The sequence below is a fragment of the Haplochromis burtoni genome, unplaced genomic scaffold, assembly GCF_018398535.1.
Source record: "Haplochromis burtoni strain Fernald_Lab_line unplaced genomic scaffold, NCSU_Asbu1 Contig_7, whole genome shotgun sequence".
NCBI classification, from domain to species: Eukaryota; Metazoa; Chordata; class Actinopteri; order Cichliformes; family Cichlidae; genus Haplochromis; species Haplochromis burtoni.
The window spans coordinates 1804240-1825253 of NW_024582368.1; the positions used below are offsets into that span (position 1 = coordinate 1804240).

At 42.1% G+C, this 21014-nt stretch overlaps 1 protein-coding gene across 4 annotated transcripts in view; it reads left to right on the plus strand.

The window, feature by feature from the left end:
• Window positions 1-16247: 16247 nt before the first annotated feature.
• zmiz1a (zinc finger, MIZ-type containing 1a) overlaps window positions 16248-21014 on the plus strand; it is a 106351-nt gene continuing 101584 nt past the window's right edge. For 2 of the 4 annotated variants that reach the window (XM_005914037.3, XM_005914035.3), the window contains exon 1: window positions 16248-16483. The gene's annotated coding sequence lies outside the window, so the exon portion shown is untranslated. The remainder of the gene's footprint in view (window positions 16484-21014) is intronic. The other 2 variants (XM_005914033.3, XM_005914036.3) reach the window with 2 other exon arrangements.

Below are 21014 nucleotides of genomic sequence, written 5' to 3' on the forward strand. Positions count from 1 at the left end.
TTCTTTCTTTCTTTCTTTCTTTCTTTCTTTCTTTCTTTCTTTCTTTCTTTCTTTCTTTCTTTCTTTCTTTCTTTCTTTCTTAGTGCTTTATTTGAGTTTTGAATATCCTTTTATTTATTTTCCTAATAAAAAAAGTCCCTGGCCAGACATGTGCTGCAGTAATTATGGTTTAATATTGTGCATGACCAGAAACAGTACTGTGCAAAAGTCTCAAGCCACCACTGGATTTTTTATATTTTGCCAGCCCTCCTTCTAATGTTTTTAATTGTTTTTTGTTCGCATTGAAAGTCTTCCAAAGTTTTTTTTTCTTTCACAAAAAATATATAATTTGTTCCTATTTTTAAGTTTTAGTCTATGAAAAATGCCAAAGATATCACAGTTTGACAGGCATAAAATAGCATTTTTGCATTAACAAGGTGATTCCCAAACAACTATTGGCAGAACACATGCCCCATCTCGGAATGGTGTGCGATGTGTCCTCAAAAAAGTGGGAAAAAAGATCTGACAGATGTGAAAAAACAAAAGAATATCTACACCAGAAGATTTTATAAGCTGTTACAGTGTTTTGCATATGTTTTCACATGATTAAATAAACTACTGGACAACTTTCCCTCTATTTTAGGAAAATGTAAAGAAATGAAGGGTGGCTCAAGACTTTTGCACAGAACTGATTGCACCTATTTTTAATTACATGTTTATTTTGGATTCTTTTTCTATTCCTTTCCTACCAATCTTATCCCTACAGTAAATTTTTTAATTATTAAACCTATTTCAGCATCTCCACAGACATTCAAGGCTCAAATCCAAGATGAAGGACAACAAGCTGTTGCATATACCCTTCAGGGAATTATTCAGTGATGGTAGCTTTTTGTATTTTATTGTTAGTCTCCGCTGTATGCACATTAATCGCCTACTTGTCCTGCTGCCTCCCTGCCCTCGAGACGTCCTTGGCTGGAAAGTATCAGCTCTGTGTGGACGTAATGCTGGTGATACATGGTAAACTCCTGACCCGTCTGCGTTCTGGCCTCTCTGTTAGATGCTATTAGATGGGCCTCTAATTGCTGCTGACATTCATTTACCCACTAACGCTATCACTTTCCCCATTAAAGAACCGACGTCTGTCTTCCAGGTTTTAGCCTGTTACCGCAGAAGAAAGTGTATTTATCTATCCATTACAATCCAGCGTAGGTTAAAGTAACTGTAACAGTTCACATACTGTAATCAAAACAGCTTTTCAATTCCCTTTCCCTGATTGCACAAAAAACACTGCAGCTCTGTCCCCTGTGTGTTGTAAAGCAGGTGCCGTCTTATCAGCAGTCATTCAGAATGACAATATTCACTATACAGCTGTGCCGCAGCTTGATTACGCAGGGACTCTATCGTCCCCGAACACAGACACCTGCATTCTGCTGCACAGCGCATCGATTTATGCTTCTTTGTAATATTGTTGTGTATAGTTATTGGAAGTGCAGCTATCACGGTGGCACGTTGCTGATACTTCATTATTTCCAACACCGCCCAAACACCTTTTTCTTATTATTTTTGGGAGATAATCAAGTCATAATGGGATACAGAAATATTATAGTTCCATCAACTCCCGTCTAACCTGTGCACTCGCTATTTGAAGGGGATGAAACTGTTCTTAATGTCCGTGGGATATTAGAAAATGAAAATCAGAGGTGCTATCTCTGCAGAGTCAGCCTATGCCTGTGTGTGATTAAAAAAAGAGGATAATCTGCATAGTTTATCTGATGATCTGATAAAGTAGCATGCAAGATGTTAAAAAGAACGGATAAATTAAAAACAGTGCAGTACAATGAACTTGTATAAACATCAATTTATACTTACAGTTGCGATGATTTTTTTCCCCAAAAATGGTTAATCTTCTGATGCACAACTTTCTACAAACACACTTGTTAACTCGTTTGCATATTCCTTATAGACAATCCATAATCAAGAGTCATGTTTAACCTTCTGAAAAATGCTGCCATACATTTTAAGGTTTAAATATGAAGTTGTTGGGGTTTTTTTTTAAGTATTTTAAATGTTAATAAAATGATTAAATCCAAGTGAAAAATGTTGTGCATGGTGCATAAAATCACAGCTTTTCACGGCACTATTTCCATTTACAGTATACACCAGGACAGAGGGATGCAATCAAGACTCCAAATGAGGCATAATATTATTGCTTATCTAATGGAAGTGTAAATAGTCTATCCAGAGGTTTTCATATGCATTCTCTCCAAAATAAAGCTAATGCATATTTAACTGTGAATACTAAAAGAATATCAACTTAATGTACTGAAGTCATTATTAGTAACTTTATTGGACCTGACATGAAGTTAGCTAACTTTTGCTGTTACTTAAAAAAGTATGAATCTCGTTTTTTTTTTGCACAGCCTGACACTCTAAAAGATTGTCTTATTGCTCATACCTGACTACAAAACATAACCAAATTAAAAAACAAAACAAAACATTAATAATTAACCAATAAATCATTTTTAGAAACCAACTAGTAACTTCTAAACTCAATATGCCAAAATGTGCCAAAAGGCCACCAGAGGCTTAGTCCATCCCTGGACCAATGGTGACCTTTGAGTCACCATTGAGGTTTTCAAGCGATATCATCTGCACATTACTCAAGATTTATCTGGCATGACATGACAAGTTGCTAAAGAACAATGTATATGCTTCGTTAGTAGTACATTAGTAGTAAAACTTGAAAGACTGTGCCGAAAACCAGAAAAGGGGATGGTTCAGCGCTCCAGACAGCTGAACTTTTTCCAGTCTGTGCCGCATTTTTCAGTTTTCCAACAGCTCGGAGAGCAGCTGGACAGTGTTTGTAGACTTAAAAACACTGTCCATTAAAACTACAGTTGCAGGAGTAGCGACCAAAATGATCACAGGGAGGCTTTTGCCATCCAGCTGGGGAATACTTATTTTACCCTAGCAAAGGTGGTGGCCAGGGAGTCACTGATCGGTCTGTAGAGCTGTGTGACCGGGTCCAAGCGACTGCCATCAAAATCCAGCAACCAGTCACAGCTACACAAATTTTTCCCACACGACTGGCGATTGTCAGATGGTCTCTGGGCCTGTGTGATCTTATTCATCTGACCCTACACTGTCACGTGGTTAATGGTCACATGCAAAACATCAATATGCAATTCCACCTCTTCAACAACTGCACAGAGGATGACTTTAAAAAAAACTTTATCAGGACCTACAGTTTGCATAATTAGACTTGTGGTAGCCTGACTTACACATACATGTGGAAACAAAACGTTGCTAGCTCTTTGCTAGCTCTCATCTCAGCTTACTCGGACCACTAAACAGGACCTTAAGTATTTGCGGTGTTGGTGATGCCTTTTTGAGCATTTCTGTCGTAACTAGCGAGGCTTTTTGTGTAATCAATTATACCAACTGTCCAAGAAGTCTTGGTGAGAGAATAATCATTTAATTCATTCATTCTACTTTCCACTAATCAGCGGGTATCTGTGTCCATGCGATGCACTTATACAGACTAATGATGCAGCTATGTTTGATTATTATCTAAATATGGTTAGCTCAGTCTGCAAAATAAAAAAAAACCAAATATGCTGAGTGAGGCCACTGTGGCTACATCCACATTTGACCTATTGTCTATGTTCTAAACACTTTAAGAAAAATGCCATTTGAGAAAGTAATAGCTCTGGATATATACAAGCTGCAGTCTAAAGAAAGCCACCATAACAGTACCACTCTGTGTCAAAATTTGATGCAATACTCCACACATGAGAGCCTATGTATCTGCACTTCCCTGAGAGGGCCATTTGAAGAGCAGCAGGTCAATACACATTCATAGAGAGTGCATTTCCCTGAATGCCTCAACAGTCCGTAAAGCTTCAGTGCCACTTTCCGCCATATTGTGCTTGCTGCATTAATCTATCCTACAAAAGTGTCATTCTATGCTTGAAGAGGGGACACTTGCGTACACACACGCGCGCGCACAGTGGAGGCACACATAGACACACATTTTCGCAGGTCCAATGGCAGAAAATCCATAGCCCTTTCTGGGAGGAGGAATTCCATTAGATAATAGATATGGAATCCATCTCGATTCCTCACCTTATCTTCTCCCAGGGTGAGAGATCAATACTAGGGCTTCAGCTCAACTGCCAACAATAACAGGAAATTGATGGGACAGAGTAAGCAGCTCGGCGGTTCAGTAATGGCACTTTCTTGGCCACCTCTGTTGTGCAAATCAGAGGGGGAGTTAATTGGTGAAAGCTTGCTTATAGTAATGAGGAGGAATGGGAGCTGATGCTAAGAGCTCATTAACCAACACACGATAAGGTTGTAGGAAAAGTTATTGTAAATGCACAAAAGCAGGGGAAAAAAACAGTTCGGGGCTACAGTAGAAGCAAAACAGCTGAGACTGACAAAAAGATCCCATGCACGGATATCCAGTTATCTGAACAAATGGGCACGCACGCCATAATGGCATCTAATTTTCCAGAGAGCTACAGAGGTTTCCTGTCAGAATTGCCAGGTGCTGTGTTTACAGAGACCATTGCTTGGCAACACATTCCAAACAGCATTAGGATATGAGGGCATTGAGCCGCGGTGAGTTGAGTGTTGGGTCAGGTGTTATATAGATGCAGACATACTGATACTGTTCGTCGAAGGACCTGGGCGGTTCCTTTCCTAACACAGGGATGAGTCATTTTTTCTGTTTGTGCACAGTAGGTCCCATATGTGGCAACATGTGGGTGGGTGGTGGCTGGGGAGGTTAACAGCTCACTGGTAAATAAGGTCCAGAGTCCGTTCTCGGTGAGATGTTTGCACAGCTAAAACGTCATTTATTGCATCACGTCACACAGGAGTGTCAACAACAGAGTGAGACCGTGAATGACTGCTGTAGGACAGAATGTTTTTTTGTTTTCCACTTGTGCTTGTGCAGGAACATTCGATTGAACACGAACGTCTTGTTCTCTTGTCTTAGTCACAGAGCATAACTGCTTGTCCTGGTTCGTGGTTTCATTGCTTAAACTTGATCAAGTTGAGCAATGCAACAAGTTAACTTGGGACTCTTTGATCACAAACCATAACTCTAACACCTTTTAGGCTCTGCAGCTGCAGGGACTCATTCGCTCACAGTGCACTTACATCTCTGCATCTTTGCATGCATGCACGTATCAACCCTCCTACCCCCCACACCACTGACTAGACACAGCCAGCAGGTGGTGCTGTCTTCTGTAGTATCACTTTGTTTTCTTTGGCTTAAAATATTTTGGTTTTACCCTTTAGCACCATCCTTTAATAGCAGCCACCTAACTGTATGGACAACATTTAAGAGTAAACGCTCTCACAGTGCTGCTCCCTGTTAACCTCCATGATTCTGTGCTGCTTTGCAAACAAGCGAAGATGAAGATGAAGTAGATGAAAAGATGAGTCCGTTTCAGATTATTAAGATACACATGATTACAAGTTGGGAGCGGCACACTTCTCTCTCTGATCTCCGTGGTTGTCTTACCAGAGCATTATCTGCAGTAATGGAGTCAGATCTTCATGGACAAATCCCTTTAATGTCATCCACAGCGCCCAGGGGAGACCACCCTCATTGGGAGAAGGGTGGTGGGAGCTAATTTCAACCCACACAATAGACTCATCTCTAAGACTGCCTGGTTAGATCACACCATCTTTTGTGTGCGCGTGTGTATGTGCATGTGTGCGAGCTCGCACATATTAAATAGAAAAATGTACTGTCTGAGTGTTGCCACTCCGGGGAATTAAGGTCATGTTTTCATGCCTCTTGAATACTAATAATTGAAGATTGGAGCTTTCCTCTCCATGGACACATAACAGTCTAATAAGGGTCTTGATCAGTCAGCAATACATCCAAACCTTCTGACATAGGACACAGTGTTCTCAGCGATAACATCATGCAGTTAGATGTGTTAGGAGAAAAAGATCAGGACATGATCTTATGTTTTGATAGAGTATCGAGCCTTTGTGGTGGAGCCATCCCTGGCTTGCTCTGTGCCTCGCTCTCCCGCACAATGATGTCATCTGTGGGAAGGTATTTCTCTCAGACACAACCTGTCTGCTCCTTTTAGGGGCCACAGTAACTCGAGCTGCCTTGAAAGTCTGGAAGCGAGCACTGGTCACTCGCAGACAAGGGCGTTATTTATTTTTTCTGGAGGAGATTCAATACCTACTCCCGCTGCTTCATGGCTCCGAGATTCATCTGCGGTACAAAGCACTTTCCCTCCAGAGACACACGAGAGGTTGTAAGCTCACTCACAGAGTCTTTTTGGCAAAGCAGATAGTGGTAGGTTCTATAACATGATTAGTCATTGTTAATGGATATAATCACAGAGATCTGGGATGGCTAAGTCTCTTAAGCAGACTACCGGCTGTGTTTCTTCTTTTAAGTGGACATTGTGAGTGTTCTCTTGCAGTGTCACGAATCCCTACTTCTACTTGAGTCTCTTCAGTTCTCTAATATCCATGTATGTATGTCTACTACTACTAGACTACTTCTTTTGTTTACAAAATTTAGAGATCTGTGGAAAAAGCCTGTTGCCCCTCATTTCTTTGTATTTTGTGTCCAAGGAGCCTTTTTTTTTTTTTTTTGCAGTTTTTTAAAACTGGTCTTGTGCAACAGTTTTGACTTTCTGAAAGTCTTTCAAAGTTTCTTTGTTTTTCACTCATTTTCATTCCAGTCCTCATACCTGACAATTTTCAAAGGAATGCCGTTTTTGTTAAGCCATTTAACACTGGCCTTTTGGTCAACTCAAGCATAAAAGTTTAACTAACAGATGAACCAGTGTTGTGTCTACACATAACAGACAACTTAGCAAACAACCAATTTTAAATTGTACCTTTAGGTGCTTTGTTACTAGCAGGCTGTCGCAAAAACACATATAAGTTTTCATTTATGAATACTGAGGAAGAAAACACAGTTTGACAGGTATAAATGTATTTTTGCAACAACAAGGTGATTCCCAAAGAGCTATTAGCTAAAAACTTGTCATGTCTTGCCATGGTGTGCAGTGTGTCCTTAAAAAAGTTGAGGAATCTGGACAAGTGGAGGACAAGAGAAAAACTGACAGGCCTAAAAACGATCCCACAGGACCTGAGAGATGCATCTGGCCCTTCAGCTGATCATCAGAAATGATCTCAGTGAAAGAATGGTTGTTAAAGAAGGGGAAAACATGATAGGCTGAATTATGCAGAATCACACAAAAACTGCACTGAAAATCAATTCAACAGGTCTCATGGAGTTATGAATGCAAATTTAAAGTTCTATCGATATGTACGTAGGAACTCAGGAGAGAGTTCAGTCATTGTCTAGAACCATCTGTGAAACGTGCTGCAGGATCTGTCATGGTTTGGGGATGTATTTCAATCAGTGGTGTTGGAGATCTTGTCAAAACAGATGGAATTACGAACACAGAAACGTACCATTAGATTTTGATCAACCATGCAAAACCGTCTGGAAAGAACAACTTTGTTTTTCACCATGACAAATGACCCCAAACAGCCTGCCAATGCAGTAAAAGTATACCTGGATATAAAAACACACGGTGGAACTCTATCAGTCATGGACTGGCCTCCCCAGAGCCCAGACCTCAATATTATTGAAGCAGTGTGGGATCAGCTTCACAGAGAATGGAAGAAAAACCTGCCAACGTCCAAAAAAGAGCTCTGAATATTCATAGAGAGTTAAGAGAGTCGACTTTCAAGCTCGCTAGAATTATAAAAACTTTGTTTTTGCTTGTTTCAATAAATCACTGCATTTGTGTCCCGTTTTCATTGTGAGGGTGTTACATGTGGAAAGCCTGAAAAGACAACATCTGCTTTCAAATGGCTCAATTGTCACACGGGATTTCTTAGAAAGAAGGAAAGGGTGGAGATTCTTTTGTAAACATGTCCCGCAAACATTCAGCTGCAGCACAATAACAACTACTACGTGGTGGTTATTAGTGTCGCATGTTTGGAACAGGCTTTGTTTTTCCATGTGCACTGAGAGGCAGAATCCCCGTTAAACGCCAAAAACACCCTGTTGCCACAACATATGCGGGCACACTCAAGTGGAAACTGCAGTGAGCATGCCATACACTTACAAACAACCCCAGTGTCTTTGGCCATTCAGCTTTTTTCATGAACTCCCTCAAGATCTTAAGATTCTGTGTTTGAGGATGAGTCACCATGACCTGTGAGTTGGGAAGCCATAGCACCACTGAAGAGTATGAGTCAGCACATCAGGAATAAAAGCACATTAAAACAGACGTTACATAAGTATTTATAGCTTTAAATAATACTTAAACTTTGAAGGGGTCGCGATACCAAAAAGAGCCACGTCAGTAAAAGATGGCACTTCTTACTTTTAACATTTTGATGAGAAAGAGCTGAGAAAGCCTACTCATGAAACTATATTTAAAAAAAACGACAACACCGGACATAATATTTAACATGCAACACTGCAACAAATCCTTGCTTGAAAACATAGCCATGCTAAAGCATTCTGAGTTAGAGTGCAGCAATCGACTGGCTTAAAAGGTTATGCGAATCAATACAAAGTTGTTTTGGGCACCAGCGCTATTATATTAATGTCATCCTGAGAAATAGGCACTAGCTTAGGTGGCTTGTCTGCCAGCCTGTTTTCCTTTTTAACTCTGGTCAAGGTTTCCTTGTAGCAATAAGAGGATTTCTACTGACAGCTGTTTTAAACGGCAGGTAATGGTTGTGCTTTAAATGGGAATTTGACCGTTTTCAACAAGCAAAACCAGGGAGTATTAGCTATGTTTGATTTAGTACAAAAAGAAGTCACCCTTTTTTCCATTCCAGCCTCGCAACAAGCTCCGATGGTGGTGTAACACGCGGAGCAGGCAACCTATGGAACTGAATAAACTGAATTAATAATGTTCGGAGTCCTCATGAGAGCTCCCCTGTGACTAGTGAGGTAGCTAGTTGTGCAGTCAAGGATGACACAGAGGTTGAAATGGTCACACATTTACTCAGCTCTCTCCCTATCCCTCTGGCTCATGTTCTTGCCAAGGTCAGATACAGCATTGCATAATAATAATAAAAAAAAAAGAGTCTCTCGCTCTCTCTGTCTCTCTCTCATGCACACATACACACACAGACACATACACACACACACGCGCACGTATGCAAACATGCAAACTATGCAACAATGAGGGGAATAAGAAGCCAACTAAAAATAGTGCTATCACTGCAGCCATCACCCCAAGCATTGCACCACCACTCTTCACATTACATCTCATAACTTAAGACTCCTGCTTTGGATATAGCCAAGAGTTTGCTTCCTGAACTGTATGTAATCTTCAAGTTACACATGCTTTAGTGAGCATAAACAACCACAAAGGAATGTGTGCTTTAGTATTTCAAACAGGCTTTTTTTTTTTCTTTATTATTTCTATTTTATTTCTGCCAGTGGCTGGAAAACCACCTATGACACCCACAAAATCTCTTTGCTCAATGCTCTGTACCTTTCTTCTGCCTCTTCTCTCCTTTCTTTCCCCTTCTTCTATCATCCCCCTCTTCTCCACCTATTTCCCATGGCCTCGGGGAGCTGTTAGCTATCTGGATGCTGGCGCTCTATTGTGAGCACTCATTGATTGCCTCTCTGCTCCCCACAGCCAGTCGGACTAGTCAGCATGGGGCCCGGGCTGTCTGCCTTACTGCTCAGTCAACATACACCATGAAAAACAGAAGAGAAATGGAGAGTTCAACCGAGACAGAGAAACACACACAAACACGCAGACAGAGCGAGAGCGAGCATTTATAAAAGGCTGTCCAAGCTTCCAGAGTCCAGCAGTCACATCATCTGTTTTCTGTCCTCTCTCCTCCTCTCCCTTTCTCTCTCTCTCTCGCTCTGCTCCTTGTTCTTCTCACAGCCAGAGACAATCAATGGTGTACTCAACCAGACTTCTCTTGTCTTGTTTTAAAATAGTGCTCTTCTGCCTTTTCTCTGCAGGAGACGATCCATTTACTGCCCCACATCTTCTCTACTTGTCCTGAAAATTAACCCTTGTCTCACCTCCTCTGGATTCAGTCACCCGGTCAATCAATTAAATCATTTTCACACCCAAACATTTATTTTTTTCCCTTTTTTTAAAAACAGGATATTCGGCATGTGGGTTTAACCCATGGTTAATCCATGATTCATACCGGGTTGTGGCAACTAATTCCATTTTAAAATGCAATGATTTGTCAGATATTCTTTAAGCCATGCTTGCAACCGATCCAGGGTTCACTGCAGCTATCACCTCAAGACAGCTCCATGGGCTCCAGGCCCTTGTGACCCTGAATTGGGTGGTTAAGAAAAAAGTGAAACAAGTTAAAAAAGCTGGTGGTCATCACGCAGAACAAACAATTTAAAGGCTTAAAGTGGGCTTTGGAAAAATTGTGTTGTGTGTTTTGTGTTCACATGAGGTCTGAAGCATTTTTCTACATATATGGACAAAGTGCTGAAACTTCATGGGATTCTTTTCTTTCTACTCCCAGCTTTATGAAAGGTTAATGCAATAAATAATGCTAAACAAGCATCCCGAAGGGTCACAGCAGAATTTATTGGGAGAAAAATCCTGGGATTGCTTCTAAAGTACTGGAGTGCACTGTTATAAAACTGCTAGTTGTATAATTGCATGTCTTTGTTAGCAAAGTAGCAGAAAGCTTGGTTAGGAGCAGGGTCAGAAAACACATTTACGCCTTACACCAGTGGAAAACATTCTTTTGTCTTTGTCCTGTGAAAGACGTATCAGTCATTCTGTCAGTCACTCAGTCATGGCGGCGACAACAGGGTGGCATATAAACCACCATCACACCTCTGTGTGAATGGGAGAGCTGATGTCAGCACAACTGAAATTTTCCCTCCATCATGTAGCAACATGAAGCCCCAGCAGCATCCATCACTCCCAGCGCTGCCTCTATAGAGAGGCGCCTTGTCACCAGCAGAACGGTGGCCAAAGGAAATGTACATCATTTCGTGTTTGAGCACGAGTCGGGAGCCGAGGCTTGCCTTGATGTTAACTAATGTTTAAAGGGCTAAACAGTTTTCATATGTTAATTTGATACACCCCAACACAATGCAATATGTATTAACCTTGTCGGAGCATGCTTCACTGCGAGTTCTCTTTGTTCTCCTTTGATGCATTCGCTCAGGCTTTGAAATGCTGCGTGTATGAAATTATACACAGAGCCAAAGTCAAGCCGAAGTCACCCCACCTATAATCCATCCATCTTATTGGCAGCCATCTGGCCATATTATTTGGAGAAGCTGAGGCGCATGCCTTACCATGAAAGTGAGGACTTCTGACAACAAGCCATTCTTTGAACTGCGGAGTGCCACCGAAGAATGACCCGACCAGCTGCAAGCCCCCCTGACACTCATAACAGGGCTTGTCGCCTTGAGTTGGTATTAAACAAAGCGTTGATGGATGATCCAGAACGGCTAATATTACGATCAGAATAAAAACTAAATGGCAAAAGCCAACAATAGATCTGTCACTTGCTGATCCCAAGTTCTGAGGAAAGAGTAATAAGGAAACCTATATTTGTCTTCTTTTAAATTGAAGAAGGCTCAAAATGTCTGACAACACGACGGCCTGAGGATTTCAGGAAACACACACACACACACATATATGTGATTTCTCAGATGTGAACCACAGTGTTAACATCAATATTACTGCTGTAACACGGCAGATGAAAAACATCCATAACAGAAGCGGTGTCACCACAAAGACAGGGGGTCATCTCAACGAGCCATTTTTGAAGGGGGGGAAGAAAAAAAATCACATCATGAGCTTACAGCTACAGCATTGTGACATTGACTGTTCGCCCAATCTCCGTCTAAGAAACTGGCCCCCTGAAATAAAAATGAGTGACTGCCAGAGTCGGTGATGTCACTGGCCACATTTGTCCCCATCAGTGTGGATAGCTGCTTCGACCAGAGGGCTGGGGTGTCCTTGAGATACAGTGTGATGCAGACACCCAACCAACCCCCTCTCTCTGCAGATACCCCCGTTTAGGGCCGTGCTGCATCAGTGTCAGGAGCCCTGCAGGCAGGAAGCTAAAAGGATGGCAGTCTCTTCCTTCCCTTCAAAAAGGAAAAGAGCCAGGGCCGGGAGCTGCTGATAGGAATTTGACCCCTGGACTGAGGACAGTGTGTGAAGGGAAATTGTCAGTTACCTTTCAGAAGCCCTGATCTTGTCAATCTTTATCACCTTTACTGATAATACTGGATTTATGCTTTTCACCAACAAGAAATACACTGTTTGGAAAACATGCATGCAGGTCTAGCTGTGCTGTGACTAGCTGGGACTCTGCTGTTTCTTTTTAATTTTCTTCACACACACACACACACTGAAGACATCCTGTATGTAGGCACAGCGTGAGGAGTGAGTGATTCTATCTGATGCACCACGAGCTGACCGGCCCTCCCTCTGGGCAGTTCAGCCTCGCCAGAGTAGGAAGAGAGGGGAAGAGCTTGCGTGCTGCCGTGCGCGCGTGTGCGTGTCGGGAGGAGAGACATTGTTCCTTGACGTCACCGCTCAGCCCAGCCTGCCGCTGCTCTCAAACATGTCTTTGTTATTCTGAGGCTTCCACCAGAGACCGGCCGTCTGCAAAACCTGGAGCCCGGCCTGCACAACTGCTGGAGCGGAGTGCAGACGGAACATAGGCTTCACACATGGGAAGTTATTAATGAAACGTTCAAATATAAACAAATAATAATAATTAAAAAAAAAAAAAACGTGTTTCTGCAGTTTAATGTTGTTTATTACTTCAAACAATATCTAATGTTCTGCTGGAACTGCTGTGACTGGGATAATGCTTTATGTTTAATAATAATAATAATAATAATAATAATAATAATAAAATAATAATTGTTCATTAAGGCTGGTTTTTGCTCATCGTAAATAACACTTCAATAAATATATTTTAATACACATGAAACTTATAATAATTAATTAACTAATATGCTTAATTAAATTGTTCATGACCGATTACCTGTTAACTGTGGGGCAGGTCCCAAGAGAAAGATATGGTCAACTAAACAGTAGTTTCTTACTGTGTCTTGCTGACTTATAATACACATGTAACTGCTTAATATAAGTTTAATTAATTAGCTAACTGGGAGAAATCAGAGGTCCTCAACCTGTGGCCCCACTGGTGGGTCATAAAGCAACTGCAGGTTGGGCAGAAATGAACAAGGGAAAGCCATAAGCAAGTGTTTAAACGACCCCATCAGAGAACCTCCTAATAATAGCTATATTAATAGTGCTAATAATAACATATTTTTCTATATGTTTTTGGAATTAGCGTCAAAGGTTATGTTTTCCTAACTTGTCGACTAAAGCAGTACAGGATAGATTTAAGTGTCCAGTGTTGTTGATGTGATGATGTTACAGTGCGCTCACACAGAGGTGTTGCCACTTCAGCAATGTTGTTTATCATTAATCGCCTAGATAAGACTTTCATTGCTGCGGCAGAAAGAAGATGAAGAGCTAATTTAATGACACAAATCAGTTATGCAGATTTAAAACACACTTTAACTGAAATACAGCAAAATGAAAACCGTTCTGATAATGCGTGGATAGTGGTTTGACTTGTACAGTGTCTGCTAATTTTTATTTGTTCTCAAAATAGCGTCAAAAACGTTAGTTAACGTAGCTTAAATCATTAGAGATTATTAGCTAATTTTAACCTTCTGATCTCATAGTTTGCTGGTATATCGCTAGATGCCAGTCAAGGAGCTGTTGTACTTTATTATTTTAGCTTGTTAAAAAAAACTTCTGTTCCTTTTCTGGTTGAATTGGACTTCAGTGTTTGTTTACAGTATAGATCCAGATCCAGGTGACAGCAGGTCAAAATGATTTTACCTATGTGCAGCAGCAGCCTGTATTCAGTTTGAATATTGCTATGAACTGACGGATCACTTTATGTCTTTCATTGACTGCAACATTGAACTTTTGGGTGACGGCACAAAGACTGAGTGAGCAGGATGAAGACAGCAAAAAGAAAGAGCAAAAAGAAACAGGTGAGAATGGACATATGGTCAAATTCACAAAAATGATAAAGCTGTAGCTTCCGTTTGTCCACATTCATTAATGATGATTTCACATAACACGGCAGTGTGCTGTACTGTTGTAGATTGTGGATCCCCCACTTGCTCTTGTGATTATAATTATAAGATTATATTCGCTGTCTCAAGAGGGCACGCAGCATCCTACGGGACGGTACACACCCAGGACACCGGGTGTTTAAGCTGCTGCCGTCTGGCAGGAGGTTCAGGCTGCTGAGGTCCCGAACAAATAGACTCAAGGACAGCTTTTACAACAGGGCAATAGCCCTGATCAATGCAAATAGCTGACCTGACTGGCTACCTACCTGGACTTTTTTTTGGGGGGGGGAGAGGTAACAACGGTAAAAACAGTAACAATAATAGTATTTATATTTATAACAAGGTGCAATAACAATTAATATACAATAATAACAGTGTGCAATACAAATACACTTCTTCTTCTTTTTTATTACTAAGTTATTATACTGTGTTGTGTTGTTTGTGTTGCGTTGTGATGTGTCGTATCGGGTCCTGTTGTGTTATATGTAGTGCCGACGTAGGACAGTTTTCCAATTTCATTGTACTATTGTACTATGTATGACTGTGCAATGACAATAAAGAGTTATCTTATCTTATCTTTTCCTAGTTTCTTGGAAAGAGAGAGGATGGAGAGTAAGGACAGAGAGGTTGTACAAGAACATGAAGAATGAAGGAGCAAATAGTGACGTTAGCTGGAAAAACTACAATTATTTTTAGTAGTTTTTCATGCATTTCACAGATGCTTTGCGTGCTTTCTAGTAGCACACTTAAAAATGCCAGTGGGGGTTCTAGACAGAAAATATTGATATGAATGACAGCATTTTATAAGATTCATACCACTCTAAACATGGCTCGAACAGGATGGCTGCCACTACATTGAAGTGACTGACTACAAATCATTTCTCCACTCGTGAAATTCGGGTAGATGATGCTCTCTGCTGAGTCTGCATAATAAACAGAGGGTTTGTATGAATTCAAAAAGTTTAATAACAATTTTAAAACAACTCTATTGCCAGCCTGCTTCATGTACAGGTCTATGGTGTTGTAGAGTGATTTTTCAGTGTCTGTACTGATTAATGCTACTTTAAGTGCTTAATGATTTGGTGGACTGCCTCTATGTGATTAAGAGACTGAAATAATGTTGTGCGTGTTTCACATCTTATCTGCTTTGCCACAAATACCTCTTTAACTTCTTTAACAAATGAGCCTTAGCCTCGGGTTTGATAACTAAAGGCTCCACCCTGAAACGGGCGAAAAGGGGTGGATTGGATTGAAATCTCTGGTTGATCTTAGACACTACAATAGGTCATCCAACTAATGAGCTGAGGCCTCCTAAAAATCTGAACCTAGAATTGCCCCTGAGTGAAGCTAAAGTGAAATGATTTAAAAAAACAAACAAATAAATAACCAATAAGTACAGTGTCTTGCTGACTTTTCTTCAATTTGAATCCTTTCTCAGATTTAATGATGATTTAAGATGTGGTGTGAGGCATGACCTGTACTTAACCTTAAAGCATAATGATAATAATAATAACTAGACAGTTATTAAGAGATTTGTTTTCTCCCTTATGCACAGGTGGCCACACTGGATGTTCGACTCGGTAGATTTTTACACCCGATGCCCTTCCTGATACAACTCCAAAGGGATTTGTGTCTTTTTCTGAGACTGAACAAGGGACTGTTTGCTTTCTCAGCAAATGTGTAAACCACTACACTATAAAGACACTATAATATATAATAATAAGAAAAAGAACAATAAAAATTGTTAATAGAGTTCACATCACTACTGCTACTAACAACAACAAAACAATAATAATTACTAGCTAGTTAATTAAGTCGTTTTTTGATAATAACGTGAATAAATCTGTATCTCAGATAAGCTTACGGTGTTGCCTTTCATGTATATTCCTATTATGTTTTACTAACAGCTATTAAACTCACACAATGGCTGAATTAGCAATTAACTCCTGGCTCGGTTACACAGTGCAGCTCTGAGGCATCACTGCTGTAATGACACAAAAGCAGACAATAGCCGGAGCTGCCGGCTGCAGTCCGCTCCAGTGTGAAACGTGCCGTTATCAGGCTGTTAGCGTCTACTTACACCTTCACACCCGGGTGTCCTTCCGCGGAAAGTCTAGGTCACGTTTTCACGCCGGCCGCCGAGCACGGCTCTCTCTGGTAACTGAATAGCCAGTGTAATCTGACACTTCAACTTGCCGTGCTCTACGATAGTTGATTCAGTCACTCAGTCACAGCGTCTTCGGAGCTCTCACGTCGTCTTTGTGGAAGGGAAGCGAGTGAGCGAGGGGAGCATCGTAAACACGCGGTTTGGAGACACAATACGCCGCTTTGCCGCTCGGGTCCGAGCTCAAAGTAAGTTTCGCGCCTGGTTATTTTTTGTGTTACACAGCGGGGTTTTGAACGTGTGTTTGCGTGCGTGTGTGTGGTTTTGCCTCCCGCTGGACAGATACTACCTGCTAACAATAGGGTGACCTCCTGGAAACCTTTTAGCAGCCGCTGAGAGTCTCGTGCCAGCGGGTGCACGTTAAGAGCCGAGCCGGAGCTCGTTTACGCGGCGTAATATCCAGACTGTGCCGCGTATCCCCTCTACCTGTGTAGTTACGCTGGAGCGACACGTCCAAAGTCACTGGGTCTGTAGGATCATTTCGTGAGGCGTGTGTACATTATTCTTAAAATCACTAGAAAGGAATGCGCTAGTAAGTCAGTGATTGCAGGTCTGCGTGTGTATGTGTGTGTGTGGGTGAATGTCTCGTCTCGGTGGATCAGCTGATGGCTCGTTTGATGCTAAACTGAGAATGTGTGTCACTTAGCTAACAGTCAGCAGTGTGCCTGGGCTTGTTGACTCCCTTCAAGGCTATTATCCGCTACCTGTTGTAATGCAATTAGTAGGCATGTCCATATGCTGCCCTGCTCTGTTCTGCTGAACGGCACATGTCATGCAGCTTCAGTGGTAATTGCTATCTGATAACACTAGTTGTGTTTGCTGGATGTAGTCAGGGATCATTCAAAGATCAGTGGCTCAACGTGTTAGGTCGTTTGGGACCTTTGCAGGGACACCTTGTGAATCTGGCCTCTGATAGATAGTTTACTTGCACTATATGTATTTGTGTGTATTTGTGTGTTGCAGTGTGACTATTACAATTAAGACAATGCTCAGGTGATTTATAATAGCTGTATGCCTGCACTGGAGCCTTGCAGTGCACTCACATCTGTAATGGTCCAGTATTAGCATGTGCATCTGGCTTGCTCTACATTAAACTATCCCCGATAGAGAACAGCATTGCCACATTTACAAGCCCTTCTGCAGCAGAGTGTGGATGAGCAGCTTTGACTCAGTGCAGGCTTCTGCCTTAAGTCTGGTGGACCCTCCCCGTTAAATTCCTCCTGTCTGGATGTGAGGCCAGTCTGGGCAGAGTGGAGAAGAGGGGGGCTCACGATTGGAGGAGGAGGAGAAGGAGGAGGTGGAGACTGCTGCTCTTTCATTACCGTGCACCCTGCTACAGGACAGCTGAACTTTGAGAGAGGGTGACAAAAAGGGCCCTTTACTTGTTAGTAAGGTTGAAGTTGAAGGGAGCGTGATTGGAGCGGATGATCAAACTAACTTGCGGTTATAATGTCATCATGCTTTAAACGCCCAAAAGCACCAGATTCCTAAGAAATCTGATACAGCCTTGCATAAAAGTTGATATTACAGGCTTAAAAACAGTTACTGGGTTCATTACTGGGGTATTGCATTGGATTGCAGGTGTTCGTATTATTGTGTCCACTCCCTGCATGTCTCAGAAAGTGTATAAACAGATTTTGGATGGGTGCGCCCTCCAGTGTCTCCTTCCTGGGTAATTTAAATTGGTGATGTAATGAAATTGTTTCAGCAGCAACACTTGTCAGCTGCACCACATTAATTAGTGCTGTTTGCCCCCCTTCTTCTGACAAAACAAAGGAGCATTAAGTCATCTCACCAAAGCATGAAAAGGCGGCACAGTCATTCAGAGTAGGTTACCTGATAAATTGTGAAAGAAAGAGGGCAAGGAATTAAAGCCATCTGCAACTGTTTGAAACTTGGAAGTGTGTCTGTTTGTGTATGTGTGTGTTCGTGTGAGTTTTCTTTCCTTCTGTTGTCCCTCATGGGGCCTCTCTGCAACCAGCCAGCCAGCCAGACTGAGAGACAAGACAGAAGTGTCTGATTCGCTAAACAGGCTAAAAGGCTCCAGCATACACACTTTGAAATCAAAATTTTCTTTTTCTTTTTTTCTTCTTCTCCAAAGTCATTTAAGATGGTGCTGGACACAATTGCAGGCGTGCTCTCTGAGAATGGAGTGCTTGGCTGCCTGTGCAAGAATGTGAAGGCGATCTTACTGGAAAAATAGTGAAATTTTCAGCAGATAGAAATACAACACATGCACTGGCCCCGCTACAAGTTGCAGCAAAACGGGAAGAAAAATTACGTTTGCATCCAACAGCGTGTTTGATCCTGAGGCAGAATGTGGAGATTATTCTCTTTAAGCTGCAGCATTAGCCAATATTGGGGAAAATATTGGGAAATATGTATCCTTTGAAACCAAATCTTTTTAGTATCAATCTGTCTTTTCTGATAGTTTGGGCTGCAGAAAGTTGCGACGCATGCTTAAGTTGTGCAGTTGTTCAGTCTCACATGCTGATTAGTCACAGAAAAGATTAAGGTAGTGAGTTAACATTACCCCCTGTCATTGTACCTCGGTAAAGCAGTGAGGTAATGCTGATTAGAAGTACGTAGCAGGAAAACAACTAATTACTTGTGTCTCAGTAATTAGCTTTTTGTTACTCAGCAATTTACCAAGTTGCACCATCTCTGCCGCTGTTTGCTGTGTATGTCGGCACAGCTGCAGCCAGCTAAGTGCTTAAAAACCTGGCGAACGCTAATCAATGTTTTGACAGCCTGACATTTCATCTGACTGTTCCTGTTGTTCGAGGACTACTGTGAAATACTTGCTGCCTGTTCAACTTGACACAGATTCTTGTAGTCTGGTGTCTCACCAGCAGCCCTAACCCACCCACTCGTGTCCAGAGCAGAAGTCAGGCCTTGTTTCTCTCTCTGTCTCTCTCTCGCTGTCTGTGTCTTGAGTGCGGTTCAAACTTGGCATTACTTGTCATCTAAAAACCCAGCCTTTTGTTTTTCAATGTACCTATTTTGGTCTTTTTAATAAGGGAAAACGTGTGTTGCCTCAGAGCGTTTTTAAAGACTCAATCTGAGAATAAGAGCTTAGAGGGAGTTAAAACCTGAAATATTCAGTTTGAGCTGAGGTTGTGCCCTCTTGTCAGACACTTAACTACTTCCTAAATGTTGTTGTAATTCTACCCATAAGTCTACAGTTAAGCTCCCTTCAAGTTAAAGCCTGGTAATTGCAGGCTAACTAATTCAGAGAAAATGAAGCATACAGCAGCTGTAACTCATCCTGCTGACAGCGTGCAATGACATCAGTTCAGTGCAGAAAGCCAAAAGTGGACCATCATGAGGCGCCGGGATTAAAAAAAACCCTCAGTTCCACATGCCTGTCACCACTGTTCTTCAAGCTGCCAACCTTACGCTGTGGTTTGGGTTTGTGGTTGAAGAGACCACTGCTTTTAAACTCCTGAGTTGCTTGAGGTAGGCTGGACAGTCAGCATGACTAATGCTGAGTCTTCGAGCAAGGCACCGAACCTCAAGCGGCGGTGGCGAGCAGCATTGTTTCGTTAACAACCGTGTAGGACTGTAGCCGTGAGCCCGAGCGGGCATGCGGGTGATGTTTATGGACATCAGGTGAAATGTTTTGCACGTGCTGTCATGAATGAGTTGCTCTGTTTGCTCCCGTTGGGTTTTATTTACTTTCATGTTAGATCGGAAATGAACTAATACCATGTGTGCAGTGGGTAGGTGGAGTTTAGCTTCCTTGTTTTCTCTCAAGACTAAGTCGCCATAGTATTAACAGATTGAGCTTTAACATGGCAAATGGGATTGCAATGAGGCTTTGTTTAATCGTGACCACTTACGCTGATCAAACAGAGGGAATTAGAAATAAAATGCTGCCTCCAATGCAATCCTGCTTCAGATAAAGGCCTGTTACCTTCTGCATTTGAGGTAAATAAAGGCTCTGGTTACTATGAGGAACTACAGCGGGGATATAATTTTTCCGTGTTGTCCTTGCTTTGCCTGTCAGTTGTTTCCTTGTTGACAGATATCGGTTTAATATAGACAAAACACCAGCTTAACTCCTCTTTCTTAAGAGCCGTCATTTCAGCTCTTGAGCTCTGCCAACATCAGGGAGACGCAGTCCTCTTAAGTGCTTTCTTTTTTTCCTCTCTCTCTCCCTGAGACGAGAGCGAAACAAAGTGCAGAGAAGGTGAGGAGAGCGAATAGGGAGAAGTTGCCGGCCCACCCCTGTCACCATCTCATACATGTTTGATTTAATGTTCTTTGAGAAACGAGTGCACAGGACGTCACAATGGCCGTGTCCTGTTCCCATCCGCCGTGAGAGAGCGGGGGCCCTTGAATCATAAATGACACCCGGCCTCATCAGGAACAATATGAGAGTCGGAGCCCGCACAGGAGGAACAAAATGTTCCCTCTATCCATCCATTCGCCCCAACGCCGCTGCATGCACTCAAGACTTCTCACCATCGCGAGCAATTACCCTCACTTTTTTCCTCCAGCTGATGAAATCCTCGCTGAGAGCCCGTCTCGGCTGCGTTTCTGTGCGTCTGTGTTGGCGAAACAGGGAAGGGGCGGGGAGGGGCGGCAGGCAGCGGGGAAAAGAGATAGTATGTGTCTGAGTGAGTGGCGTTGGCGTGTGTCTGTTTGGCTTGTAAATCCTGTTTAAGCTAAACAAACTCATTGTCTTCATCCTCCAACTGTGTGCTCTCAGCCCCC